We start from the raw sequence: 14,562 nt of genomic DNA, 5'->3' as shown, positions 1-14,562 counted from the left end.
TTTTATGTTTGTCTGTGTCTTCCCTTTTTCTACTTCAGATATCTTTAGAGCTACTGCTCAGTCCTATAGCATATCATTTTTCTTCCTCTTTACTATATTTTCTTTTTGCTGAATTTGGTTAGTGTTTAATTCAATTAAAATTGTGTCTTTTAATATTAAGGGTTTAAGACACCCCATTAAAAGAACTAAAGGTTTAGATTATTTAGCAAGACATAAAGCAAACATTTGTCTACTTCAGGAAACGTCACATAGATGATACAGTTTTATCATATATGAATACAAAAATGTGTTGGTAATATTATATCTTCTCCTGAAGTTAACAAACATAATGGTGTTGCTACCCTTATTGCAAAAAAAGTTAAATATTCAAATACTAAGCAAATGTTCTGATATAGATGGTGGTCATATCACAGGGAAAATTAAAATTGATGCTACAATTTTTCATCTAATTAATGTATATTGCCCTACAAATGATGATCCCATGTTTTGGTCGCTCTTTACCTCTGAAGTGATTTAAGTAGGTAATGTACCACTTATTATTGGTGGAGACCTTAACTTAATATGTGACCCATTATTGAATAGATGTTCTCAAACCTAATATCGCCATACTGAAGCTTTTTTCACTTTTAAATCTGTTTTAATTAAACCAAATTGGTAAATATTTGGCATCTATACCACCCAAAGGAAAAACAGTTTATATTTTTTTCATACCCTCATAACTCTTAATCTGGAAAAGATTAATTATTAAAGTCTCATCAATAGTTCTAGGCAATTTCTGAGCCTTTAAGTCACAATCTAAACTTTTCTGACCATGCACTTATTTGAGGTGTTTTACAACTTAACCACTCAGCAATCCCACTCTTGCTGGCCCATGAATACGAATATTGTCCTTAATGACAAAAATAAATCAAAACTTTTGTCAGCATTACATGATTATTTTTCTTTCAATACAGAAGGATTCACTTCAGTTGTGAATCATTGGGATGCATTTAAGGCATATATCAGAGGGGTCACAATATTGATTATGGCACATGGTAACAAAACATTTAACACTAAACTCAAAGAATTGTCTAAATAGCAAAACATGAATATCTCTTTATTACATCTACTGATATAAATACAAAATACAATTGATGACATTTCAATATGAGTTAAGCTCTTTTTTAAAAAAATATATTTTTATTAACATTTTGTTGTTATACAGTTATATGCTTGCTCAAGTTATATTTCCGCATTTGTTACACATGCTTTTTTTTAACATTTCGCTTTTATAGTATACTTTACTTTTTGCTCATTGTTTGTTGCTTTGATGCTGTTGACCTTTTTGCTTCTTATTTAATAAATTGTGTCTGTTTACTTGCTACAGTGCATTTCTTTTTACATTTGACTTTTTTGTATAATTAACAATCAAATAATAAACTTAAATCCCTTCTTTCTTATAACTTGGGAGGGAGGTGGGGTGTTAAAGGTGAAAGGACAAGGATAGTGAGGGATTAGGGGAGGGAGGAGGGAAGGAGGAGAAAACAAGAGGTGGAGGGTATAAAACTCAAAAAGACATTAATGTTGGGCTGATTGAAAGTAGGGAAAGGAGGAAGGGAGATAAAGACCCCATAGCCGATGTAACTCGTAACTGCAAACCCCAACTCCCCATCCCCAGGGCACCTCCGGAACTGTAGGCTGCCCAGCAAATTATGCAACACTGCAATTTATTCAAACACATCAATGCAATACTCGCCGGCCAAATCTGACAGGCGAGAGTCAAGTCAGGGGGGGTGGCCAGGTCCGGAGAGGCCATTCTTCCACTCAGCTTGTCTCGCCGCTCGGCGCCAGCGCGGGTTCAAACTATGCGAGTTCATCAGCGGTTTGCGGGGTCACCCTCGGCGTGTAAGTCGAGCCCCCGGAGCCACCGGGTGAGAACACCACTGTGTCATCCGATTCTTCTTCAGAGCCCTCCCGGGGCGACGTCTCTCCACCCACCTTGGCCGCCTCCTCCAGGGCTTCTCTCTTGCCAGTTTCCCTCTGTGTCCGCGTTGGCGTCAGTCGTGGGCGATCTCTGGGCCTTTTCCCCCTCGGGGCCCGGCGGGTCCCGCTCGCACCATGATTTTCGTGCATAGGCTGCGCCGGTTGTATCCCATGTCTCTTGAGCCATTCCCATGCTTCCTCTGGGGTTTGGAAGAGCGTGGTCTTTCCCTCCGCAACCACTCGTAGTTTTGCTGGATAGAGCAGCGAGTACTGTATCCCCTCATCTCGCAAGGCTCTTTTAATCGCCAAGAAAGAGGCGCGCTTGTTCTGGACTTCCAAAGTGAAGTCAGGGAACAGTGTCACTTCACCATTGGCTACCTTAAATGGGCCCGTTTCCCTGGCTTTCTGTAAGAGGATGTCTCTGTCTCTATAATGCAGGAGTTTAGCAATTACAGCCCGCGGGGGCCTGCCAGGAGCCAGTGGTCTAGATGGCACACGATGCGCTCGCTCCAGTGAGTAGAAGGGGGTCAGACATCCCGGCGCGACAACCGTGCTTAGCCATTTCTCCAGAAATTCCACCATGTTCGTCCCCTCGGCCCCCTCGGGGAGGCACACCACGCGCACATTATTCCTCCTGTTTCTACCCTCTGCATCCTCAGCTCGCTGTTCAAGCTTTGCCACTCTGCCAGCCAAGGAGGTCATCTCTGTTGTCACATCATTTTGTTTTGGGACGACTTCCGCCAATATTGCTTCCGTTTCCTTTACTCTGTCGGCTAATTTATGATGATCAGCTCTCAGGAGGCCCACCTCTATCGCCACTTGATTGATGTCGCGCTGTAATGTTGATTTGGTGTCCTCAATGGCTCCCAGTATCTTGTCTAGGGTGTCTTGCACTTTGATTTGTGACTGGTTCTGTATGGTCGACTCATTGTCCCCCGGCGGTGTCAGGGGGTCCATGGCTTTGTTCTTATGTCTGCCCTTAGGGGGCATTGGTCAGGCAGGGGGAGGCGTCCCAGTGGGCCCGGCACGTAGTCTAGGCGCTTATGCTGCTCGTTTCTGGTTTGTCCACTGACGTAGGCCTCGGTTGTCTCAGTCACCGGACCCGGGCGTTCCAGGGCGAGCCCTAGGTGTTCCGCCGGCCGTTTCCAGCGCGTTGAATGGCAGGCCCGTGGGTCTCCGCCAGCGCTGGGCAGCCCGACCCCACCGAGAGTCCGCGCCGGGGCCACAGCCGCGTCCCAGCGGTTCCGCTCGTCCGTGCGGGTCACCGCGTCCACCCCCGATGAAGGGTCACTCGGTCTGGCGCGTCCGGCACGAGGTTCGCTGTCGGCCCCTCCAGAGCTGAACGATTAAGCGTGTGCCATATTCAGTTCCTTGGTCACGCCCCATCTACCCTTTGCATAAAAAAAATAATTTGAGCCGATCCGGGGTTGCTGGGTTTCATGATTTAAGCTGTGATGTATTTAAAAGGCGGATACAGCAGACCCCAGAGCCATCGGCAGCCATGCCGGCAAGCGGGAGCCCCGTACTCGGTGAAAGGGGCACCCAACCCTCCACGTCGATGGGCGGTGCTGGTTGGTGCGGGCAGACGCTATGCCACTCTGCCTCCTAAAGGACGAATAGTTTTCAATTGAGGCTGCTTGGAATAGAGTGAGTTCTGTTGCCGGTGTCAGAGGGCCCCCGGGCAGCAGCCACGGCAACGCCGGTTATGTGTCCTTGGGAGGGGTACGCATGAAGCTGTCTCCTCGTTGGGCAGCCCCTGGGGGCTCCCCGAGCTCGCGCAGCAGCAGCGCCGGCGGTCCCGCAGCCGGCGGGCGCCGGGCTCTGGCTCCAGTGGAAGAGGCTGATCCGCCACCGGTAGGTATTTTCCCCGGTTGATTTATTTATTTGTTGACCCCGCCGGTGTTCCTTTCTCCTGCGCTTGGTTCTGGGCGTGGCCCGCGGCTTCCCTCGGGGCGCGGCCTTCGATTAGCAGCAGGTCCGCGGGTCTATGCTAGCGCCGGGCGGCCCGACTCCGCCGGAGGTCCGCACCGGGGCCGCGACCACGTCCCAGCGGTTCCGCTCGTTCGCGCGGGTCGTCGTGTCTGTCCCCCGATGAGGGATTGCCCGGTCTGGCGCGTCCGGGCCACAGATTGTTGTCGGCCCCTCCGGAGCTAAACGGCTAAGCGTGCGCCATGTTCAGCTCCATGGCCACGCCCCCCAATATGAGTTAAGCTCTATGTTAAGGTAAAGAGCAGGCATACAAATTTTAAATAATAAGGATACATTTTACTACAAAGCTAATAGAGCTAGATGATTTTTGGCAAATTATCTTGGTATTAAAAAAAAAAAATTCATATCAATGCAATTCATGGTTTATATGAAGAACTAGAATTATCGCACGAAGAAAGAGTTAATGATTTTTTTAAATATTATTAAAATTTATATAATAATCCCCCAGCTACAGATACGCTTAATATTGATATTTTATTGCAATTTTGTGGTTTATCTAAAATTACTTAACAGTTAAGGAAAAATTAGACACACCAACTGCACTAGAAGAAATTAATCTAGCTATTAAATCTCTTAAACTGGGTAAATCACCAGAGCCAGATGGTATACCTGCTGAATGTTATAAAGAGTTTTCTTCTTACCTACTACCTCACTTGCTTAAGCTATTTACTCACTTTAGTAGTTCAGGAGCAACTTCAGGATCCTTTACTTAAGCCTTGATTATAGTTCTTCCAAAACCTAATAAAGATCCCGCTATTGTTTCAAATTACTGCCCTATATCATTAATTAACCAAAATTGTAAACTTTAGGCAAATATTCTTGCAACCAGACTGGCTGCTGTGCTTGGTTCTATTGTCTATTGTTCTAAGGATCAAACTGGTTTCATGAAACATAGACATTCTGTAAACAACACTAGATTATTATTCCATGTAATTGCGGCTCCGTCATCTTTATCTCTACCCTCTGGTGTCCTTGCTTAAGATGCTGAAAAAGTGGTTGACAAAGTACATTGGCAGCATCTATTTCATACCTTATCTACATGTAACTTTGGCAATTTCTACATTAGCATGAGTTTAGCACTCTACTCTGGTCCCTCCACCAGACCTTTCATTAATGGCCAACTCTCTATAACAAAATTGTCCTTTTTAGAGGCACCAGTCAAGGCTGTCCTTTATCATCTTTACTTTTTCTCCTTGCTATTGAACCTCTACTCATTGCCATCAGAAATTGTACGGAAATAAAAGGTATTACTTTTAATTATGTTGCTACAAAAACTTCAGCATATGCTGATTATGTCTTACTGTATGTTACTAATCCCAATTCTTCCATTCCCTCTTTATTAAATCTAATTCAAACATACTCCCAAATTTAAGGTTACAATTTAAACACTAATAAAACAGATATTTTTTCCTTTAAATGTGTGCTGTACCCCTGATGTGCTCCCTATTAATGAAATGAAATGGCAAAACGAAAAACTGAAATATCTTGGCATCCTATTTTCCAATACCATTAAACAATCAATTAGGTTGAACTGTGCTAATATTCTTAATCATATCAAAGCCTAATTTTATACATGGTCTACTTTACACTTATCCTGGTGGGGAAAACGTTGCCTCTATTAAAATGATTATTGCTCCAAAAATATTTTATCTCCTTTCCATAATTCCCACTGAGCTCCCTCTTAACTTCTATAAAAATTTAGAGAAATGTATATCTAAATTTATTTGTAACAATAAACCACCCAGTTCAAGCTATACAAAATTAAAAATTGTAAAATGCAACTGTGGTTTGGTTTACCTAAAATATCATAAAGCACTTATTTTAAAACAAAGCAGTTTTGGGTTCCCTAATACAGACTTTAATGATGTACCTACATTGGTTCTCATTGAAAAAAGTTAGATTTCACCATTCCGTTATTTGCATTAAGTGGGGTTGTAATCAGACAGGCAGCGCTGAGTTCAGCTCTGCATGGTTGGTTACAACTCCAGGTACCGTTGACCCGTCGGGGACCACATTTCCGATGGAGACTGCGGTCCCCAGCATGTCTACCCACCAGGGTTGTAATGTGGTGGTCAGACTGCCACAGCAGTGAAGGGGGGCCCCCTGTAGCACTCAGTACTGGCTTGTTTTCCTGCCATCCTTTTCATGGTGGGGACCCCACCATGAAAAGGCTGGTGGAAAGCAAAGTTATGATCAGCACGGCGGTGCCAAACTGACCACTACTTTGACCACCGCCAACCCGTCGTGATCCATGATCCCAACGGAGGCGGTGGTCTCCTGACGGTCCGACTGCCAGGATCGTAACTTGGTGGTCAGACCACCAGGACTGCGGTGGACCGACCGTCACCACGAGTTTGGCGGTCCTGTGGACCATCAAACTTGTAATTAGTACTTACATAACCTTATACAGCTTAAATGTACAGAGATACAATTACATGTTCTGCTTGACTACACTGGGGATGCTCTATGTGTACCGAGGAAGTAGCAGATTTTTTAAATGTCTTACCTGGGAGTGTCCAGGAGTGGTGAACTATTGGGACACAATATTAGAAATAATAGAAAATTTTTGAATATTAGAAAATTAGAGAGTCTCACAGAGCCCGGTATCTGCTGTTGGCGTTTCTCAGATCTATAAAAAAACTACCCAAAGAGGTGCAAAAATGTGTTGGTATAGCGATATTATTAGCAAAACTGCCTATAGAGATGTAATGATGCAAGAGACCACTTCTTAGGGCAGAAAGTTATTGTGATTTAGTATTTTATATAGCTGAATCAGACAATTACAGCATGGGGATACTGGTCAAAAGTAGGCCCCACAACATATGTGGCCCATACCAGATGTCTATGAACAAAACTGTTGTTGATATAACAGATGAGAAAGAGATTATTAATACTGAGTAGAATTGCAGTGTTCCCTACATTTACTGCAATGAATATATCTAATTTACTTTTTCTCATTCTTCTGGAATCATTTATGTGGCTATGGTTGTACAACAGAAATGTAAATGGAAATCTAATTATATACTGCACATCATATTACATGTGGAACATTCATAATTGTTGAAATTCTCTAATGAGAACAATTCTAAAATATTTTAAAAGCTACAGGAACACAAAAGCTGCACAATACCCGCTTTCCTGCAGAGCCCGGCTGATTAGTTTAATCTGGATATGCCATGAACTCTGCTTGACACTTCCCCTGGATAAGTTCTGACCCCTCAGTGCTGTCCCTCAGGTCCTGGAACATTTGGCTGGTGTAAGAGTGTACTCCTCCTTCCCAAACTGTTAAAGCTAGGACTTAGAAACTGCAGGGCAGTGGAGTATTATCTAGTGATGCTGGATAGGCTTCACTATGTAATACTCTCACAATATCCCAAAGATGGTCCTTTGGATGCACAATAATAAGTCCTTAGTGCAGTCCTGGTAGTGTGGCAAAGAGCAGTCAAGCTTTACTAGAGGACCATGTGTTAAGCATTGCAGAGTACCAACATGGATAATAAGTAATTGGCATGGTTCAAAAGAAATCTGACACCAATTTAAAAAATAAAACAGACTTTTATATAAATTTAGACACCAAGACAAAGTAAATCATATACGTATAACCGGAGTTATGGATATTAAAGTGAAAATAAAATCAGTACAATTACAGGCTGTCAAACTTTACCATTGCAGTCAATGGGAACAATCACTTGTGACACTCTGTCACTTGTGGTGTGAGCTCGGAGGAACCCACTTGTGGTTAAGGTTGTGCGGGAACCAGGACTAAGATGTGACAGTGAGACCAATTTTACCTGGCTCGTGGGGCCCGGTTGCAGAGGTTTTCTGGCTGTCCTTAGTGCTGAACGGAGGAGTTGCGGATGTTGAAAAATGGTACTTGTGACACTCAGGCCCATATTTATACTTGGTTTGCCCTGAGTTAGCGTCATTTTTTTAACGCTAATTCAGCACAAACCTAACTCCATATTTATACTTTGGCACTAGACATGTCTAGCGCCAAAGTTATGGAGTTAACATCGTTTTCTGGACGTGAACACCTACCTTGTGTCAATGAGAAGCAAGGTAGGCTTCCCGTCCAGAAAAGGACGATATGGCCTTTGGCGCCATATTTATCTCCCTGTGCTAAAATCCAACACGGGGGATGGAAGCCTTAAATAATAGCGCTAAGCTTGCTTAGCGACATTATTTAACGCCTGGGTATAGGCAGGCATAAGGGGACCTGTAGGCATATTTCCATGGTCAGAGACCATGGAAATTGGCCATAGGTGCCCTTCCCTGGCCCCAGGGACACCCCCACCCACACCAGGAGGACACCTAAGGATGGGTGACCCATCCCAGGTAAGTTCCGGTAAGTATAGGTTTTTTTGTATCTTACCCCGCTCTGGGGCCCTGACTTGAGGCCCCTTGCACGACGCTGGCCCCAATATCGATGCCCAGGGGACATTCATCCCCTGGGAATGGCCATTGGGGTGGTGGGCATGGCTCCTGTCTTTACTAAAACAGGAGCCATGTCCATAGAGGTTGTGCACCAGAAAATGGCGCTACACTGCTTAGAGGCAATTTTTCTGCCTCTGAACAGTGTAGCGCCATAATTTGGCACACAAGCCATGGTTTCCCCTACGCTCCCCCACCCTGTTAGCGTCCTTTCCAAGGACGCTAACGGGGCATTAGCTCCGGCTAGCGCCATTCTATAAATATGGCACCCGGCTGGCGTATTGGAATGGTGCTACCAGGCGCTATACTTTTTCACTCAAAACTGCGCTAATGCAGTTTTGCATGAAAAAGTATAAACCTGCCCCTCAGTCACTTGCAGGTTGAGTTTGTGGGAGCCCACTAGGGGTTAAGCTTGTGTGGGCCCCTACACTAGGATTCCTCAGGCAAAACAACTCCATCTAGCTTGGGTATCTCGGGTGCAGACGTGTAGCTGGCTATGCTTGGTCCAGAACAGGAGCTGCGGTTGCTGGTTTTACTAATGTGACGTGTGGGTGAAGAAGCAGGTGCAAAGACTCTGCAATGGAGCCACAGGTGATGTTGGATTAAGGTGTTGTGGTGTGCCCTCAAGGTGAAGTGTCAAGTAAAGGTGGTGATGATCGACTGGCCATCAACAGGCCTTGGCAGTGTTAATATGGAGGAGAAGCTATCTCCGCTTCCAGAGGTCCAGTGGAAAACTATAGCCTGCTGTAACTTGGCAGGGAGCTGGACTACACTTCCCACAATGCACTGGATCACATCTCTTTGGGTGATCCCTTGGAGGACCTTAGGGCCAGCGCTTCTTCAGTTCCGGTAGACGGAGTCTGGTCCTTCCTTTGGCTCAAAAAGGGTTTCTTCTTGCTGGGGGAAGCTGTCTTTGGTCCGGTATGAGCCACAGTTGAGCAATTCCAGGAAGACTGCCGGAGGTTCAAAAGATCATGCCTTTTGTTAGTGCAGGTTCCTGTTGTCTCCGATGCAGGTCTTTTCTCATCCTACCTTCGTAAGTTGTTGCAGACCTGAGGTTCTGGTGCCAGGGGAGCCCCTAAATCCTAGATTTAGGGCCATTTGGGGAGTGGGTATAGGTAGTCAGTGGGCTACTAGCCCAGCGGCTAATCCGAACCCAGAGGTGACCATAACTGGTGGGTTGTGGCACCTTTTGTACCCAGAACCCTCTATTTTGCCACTTTTCAAGATGGCAGTTTTCCTCAGCTGTATAGACCAGGCTGCCCACTCTAGAGGTATGGCTAGCCTACAGGGGGTGTACACCTCATGAAAAACTAATTTTCCCACCTGCCCAGGTGCAAAGGTGCCTGGAGTCAGAGGGCCGGCTTTGTGCTCCACTGGGAGACAGCATGCTTGCATATCAGAGGCAGTGTGCCCTTTCAAGCTTACCGCCTTGATGTGCCACTTCACTAGCCTTCCTGGGGGGTGGTGACCTCCTTCCCATCCAGGCCATTATCCTGATTCCTGGGAGTGTTCATACTACTGCCCAGGGGATTAGAATACTGTCTTGGCGACAGCAGCTGTGAGCTGGCAGCAAGAGTACAGGAAAACTGGGGTAACTCGCTGAGCAAACTCTAAGGTTGTTTTCTGGGTCCATGCCAAATTGCCCTCAACATGAGGTCCATGTCAGTGGTGAGAAGGCACGTTGCTTGATACCAAACATGACCCATTTTGATGGTACCATAATGGAGCTGGCGACCTCAGTATTGCCTGGGTGCCTGCCCATATTATCCTGTGGACTGTTGTTCACTTATAGTAGCCTTTAATGGAAAAGGCCACTATAGGGACATATAAACTTGCACTTATGTATCCATACCTTAAATATAAGGCACCCTGCCTTCTGGGCTCAGGAGGCCATCCTTAGGGGTGACTGACATATATTAAACATAGTACTTTTGGCTGTTCCACACATGGTGTAGGCATAGTTTAGTTCAAGTAGTTTGCACTGCTCCTGCAGTCTGCAATGGCAGGCTGGCTGTCAGTAGTTTTCTTGAGTTACTCAGAGTGGCACGCACAAACAGTGCTTCAGGCCCTGATGACCCCTTTAATACCCATGTCCTGGGTACCACTTGTTCCACATACTAGTAACTTATAAGGGGTTTAAAATACTTGCCAAGTGGAGATGCCAATTCATGTTTTCCAGTATAAGGAGAGAGCACTGGCACAGGGGCCTGGTTAGCAGGCTCCAGTCCACTTGCAGAGTTATAACCAACAGCATCTAAAGCAAAAGGTGTGCGGGTGACCATCCAAAAAGGGGCACTTACCTACAGAAACTTTTTGCTAACATTTCTTCTGAAGACCTGGTGGGAGCCTGAGATCACGATCAAATAGCTTTCCCTACTTGGTCAACAACCACGCTGGGACCCCGCCCTTCAGCATTCTGTCATCATTGGCCTCCAACTCAGATCCAGGTTGCAGCTTGTCTCCCCGATGACAACTTTTTATCCATAAACGTTTTGAAGGCCGAAGGTAACTCTTGGACCTGGACCAACATGGCCCTTGTATCCGAACTATGCTTCATTGTGGTCGGCCTCAAAACTTACTATGGTCTATTGTAGCATAACCAATTAACCGTGGTTATCGATTTGCACATTTTGGCACTATTTTTATTTAAAACTTTGAAAAGATCATGGGCCTCATTACAACCCTGGCGGTCAAAGACCATCATGGCTGTTTTGGCGATTGTACCGCCAACAGGCAGGTGGTACAATCTTGCGAATTACGACCGCCGTGACTGGCGGTCGCACCGCCGTGACTGGCGGTTTACCGCAATGGTTGTCCCAGCGGTTTTAATCCTCCAGGGCAGCGCTGCTTGCAGCGCTGCCCAGGGGATTACGAGTCCCCTTCCCGCCAGCCTTTCCATGGCGGTAGAGATCGCCATGGAAAGGATGGCGGGAAGGGGAGTCGCGGGCCCCTGGGCAGTGCAGGGGCCCCCAGGCATAGCCGCACCCTGCTTTTCACTGTCTGCACAGCAGATAGTGAAAAGCGCAACGGGTGCAGCTGCACCCGTCGCACGGCCGCAACACCGCCGTCTCCATTAGGAGCCGGCTCCCATGTTGCCGCCCACCCGCCGGCCCAGCGGGGATGTCAAAATGGGGCCCGCTGGAGTGCGGTCGTATTGGCGGCTGCTCGGCGGTACAACCTTGGCGTTGTAATGAGGGCCCATATCTCCAGTTCTCCCTAAGGTATTTTTGTGTGCCAAATATACTAATTTTTGTATAACTTGCACCGCCATAGATTTCAAGTGTCTTCAGTGATGCAATATGTGAGGTCATAAGCAGTGCATCATAGCGGTGCAAGTGATACTTTTGTCAGTTAAGCATAACTGCCAAATTTACTCGGCTTTATGATTGTAAAATGGTAGCGTTTTTTCAGTGAATTTCTAAGGTTTTTAGTCCGTAAGTTAAACTCTGACTACCTTCCTCACACATAACTCCACTTTAACATTTTTTTCTTTTAGTAAATTTCTATGTTTTTTTTAACGTAAAGTAATATCTTATTGCAAAATGTTTGCGGCCAACCCCTAAACGTACACATACTTGGCTATACACTGCAAGTTCGGGGGGAAGGATGGCCATATACTGCTGGGGGTGGGTTGTGGTAGGCTGACTTTTTTTTAAAGTTTTTTAATCCACTGCACTTCCACCGTCTGTGGTCCGCATGAGTCCCCCTAAACCGAAAAGACACAAAAAGTATTTTTTTTCTTTGTGATCCCTAGGGCAAGTCCCTGTGGCACCTCACTACATTGGCTAGAGGGTCAGGGTATCCCTACCTTGCCCCTTCCATATCTTTTTCATATTTTTAGGAATCGGGGGCAAAGTCCTTGAGTACTGTAATGACAGCTGCAACTTTTTTTTTTATGTTACGGCTGTCAGTCCCGTGGAATGCGCATGTATAGATAGTAACACAAAGGATTTTCGACCCCTCCCGATCTTGTGCTGAGATCTGATTGGCTGACAACACTTCAACAACAGAAGCCGTTGAAGTGTTGTCAGCCATCTTGGGTCCCAGAAAAAAAGGAAAAAATAAAGAATGGGGTATGAACACCCTGACCCCTTAGCTCTGGTTGTTGGGTCCCCAGGGCTAAAAAGCATTTTTTTTTTTATTTTACGGCCGGAGTTGCGGTGGATCCGTGGATCCGCTATAAAAGAAAAAAGAAAACGAAGCGCGGTCTCCCGCACTTCATTATTATAAAGCTCCTAGATGGGCCAAGTCCCCGAGGCATTTGTTTAAAAATACAGAGTGGGGGGCCTCCCGGCCTTCTCCTACTGCCACAGGGACTGCCATCTCCCTGGGGCGAATCGTAAAATATGCCTCCCCACCGGGGACCACTACCCCCAGGGCAAAAATGCTTGTAATAAGTGGGAGAGGCCCGATGGCCATTAGCAGCCCTTGCCATGCACTGCTAATAACTCCACAAATTACGGCACTCATGACATCTTTGATAACATCATTGATAATGTCAATGCAATATTTGCAGTAAAAGTTTTGATGGAAAAACTGTGCATGGCAAGGGCGCGAGTTATAGTTACCTGAAGTAACTACTCCTAACTGGTGAAATTCTGTAGTATCGTACATTTAACATGTGAGCCCCATTATAATATCCCTTAACCTTTGTTTTTTTAAGTGAATATACATATTCATGCAGAGATCGAAATGGGCAGTATCTATTGAAAGAGACCTGCCCAAGCTGTTCTAATTTTACCAAAGTCGTTCCCATATGACTTGTTAAAAGAAACTGTTCTTTATTGTCGACCTGAGTTGCCTCAGCCTGAACAGTAAGCAGGGGTCCTCCCCCAGAGGGTCTGCTGTCTGAAAGCAATGTAAGTGTGTGCAACTGGTTAATCAGAAAATCTAAAGAATGCTTCAGCGCTAGAATCTTTTGATGCCAAGCCTCCCTGCTCCTATCTCCCACAAAACATGATATCATGCCATTCGATTCATTTCTGAAATTGAAATGCCTTGTGTTGTGTTCTTTACTTTATGAAGTTGTGTTCTGGTTCAATAGGAAGACAGGGGAAAACCTGTATTTTTCTCTGTTGAAGCTTTAGCGTGGGGGGGTCAAACGTATTACTGACTCCACATCTCTGTAGGCTCCAACCACGAAGCAAAAAACACAAACAGTGAAGCAGTGGAGACCAATTCACTATAATGCCATTGCAGAAGTGACATCACACACCTTTTGATGCACTAGGATGACATCACTGGGTCGACACCTTGCCTCAACAGCCCTCTTTTGCTGCCGAGCAGCTAGTTTAAGGACACTGCATGGAAACAACAGAGATAACTCCGATTGTTCAAGCCCTCTTCCCCCCTCTTGCCTCCCTGACCCTGCATCCATTGGAGGAAAGGGTAGTAACACGACAAGAGCAGCAGTTGCTACCCCTAATGGACCTCGGCAGATGCCCCTTCCCACCTGTGCTTTCTTGCCCCCCTCCCTCGGATGGGCGAGGCGCTGAGAGCCTCGGGGGCAGGGTTTACTCTCCTCTCTCTCTCTGGCTCTAGACTCCGCCCCCCTCGCACAGCTGCTCCACCGCCTCCTGGCAGCGCATTCAGCACCGAGAGCGGCGGACAGCTCCCTGCTGGCCAACACCCAGCCTCGGCGGCTGCTCCTCGGCACCACCGGTTGATCCTCGCGCCCTGCTCTTCGAGGGGGAATCTCTGGACCCAGACCAGGCGGGGACTGCGTCGCACCAAGGTAGGAGACACCTCGCCTGGGTTTTTCTTAAGAGTAGGCGGCCCAGTGTAGGGACCCCCCAGCTCGAGCCCAGAGGTGGTGAAGTTCTGTTGTTGGCGCGCGGCTCGTGCGCTGGTCAGCTCCGGGGTGGGCCCCCACGTTCGGTACTGGAGAGGGGGCACTTTGGTGCTGCCTATGAGGTGTTAGGAAAGGAGCTCGTCGTGGAAGGTGAGAGGGGTATTGATGACGCTTTTCATGGGGTGGAGGTTGTGCATTTTGGCATTATGTTTTTTGTGGCCAGGTTGGCAGGGTGAGGGAGGGTCTGAGGTATGTGTTGTTTTTTTGAGGTGATTCGGGAGGAGGAGGGATGGCGTGTGCCTGTATCTGTGTTTATCTCAGTGTGTGAGTTTATGTGTGCACGTCTTTCGTGTGCATTCGTTCATGAGTGCGTTCGGACCCGAGTG

General features: G+C 46.5%; 1 protein-coding gene across 2 annotated transcripts in view; it reads left to right on the top strand.

Annotated features, from left to right (window-relative positions):
• The first annotated feature begins 13,676 nt into the window (after positions 1-13,676).
• Positions 13,677-14,562, top strand: part of SYT5 (synaptotagmin 5) — a 413,979-nt gene continuing 413,093 nt past the window's right edge. The window contains exon 1 of one of the 2 annotated variants that reach the window (XM_069200753.1): positions 13,677-14,119. The gene's annotated coding sequence lies outside the window, so the exon portion shown is untranslated. The remainder of the gene's footprint in view (positions 14,120-14,562) is intronic. The other variant, XM_069200754.1, reaches the window with a different exon arrangement.

This window comes from Pleurodeles waltl, chromosome 7 (genome assembly GCF_031143425.1).
Source record: "Pleurodeles waltl isolate 20211129_DDA chromosome 7, aPleWal1.hap1.20221129, whole genome shotgun sequence".
Classification (NCBI taxonomy): domain Eukaryota; kingdom Metazoa; phylum Chordata; class Amphibia; order Caudata; family Salamandridae; genus Pleurodeles; species Pleurodeles waltl.
The sequence above is the reverse complement of the archived record's forward strand: the minus strand, read 5'-3'. Positions and strand labels throughout refer to the sequence as shown.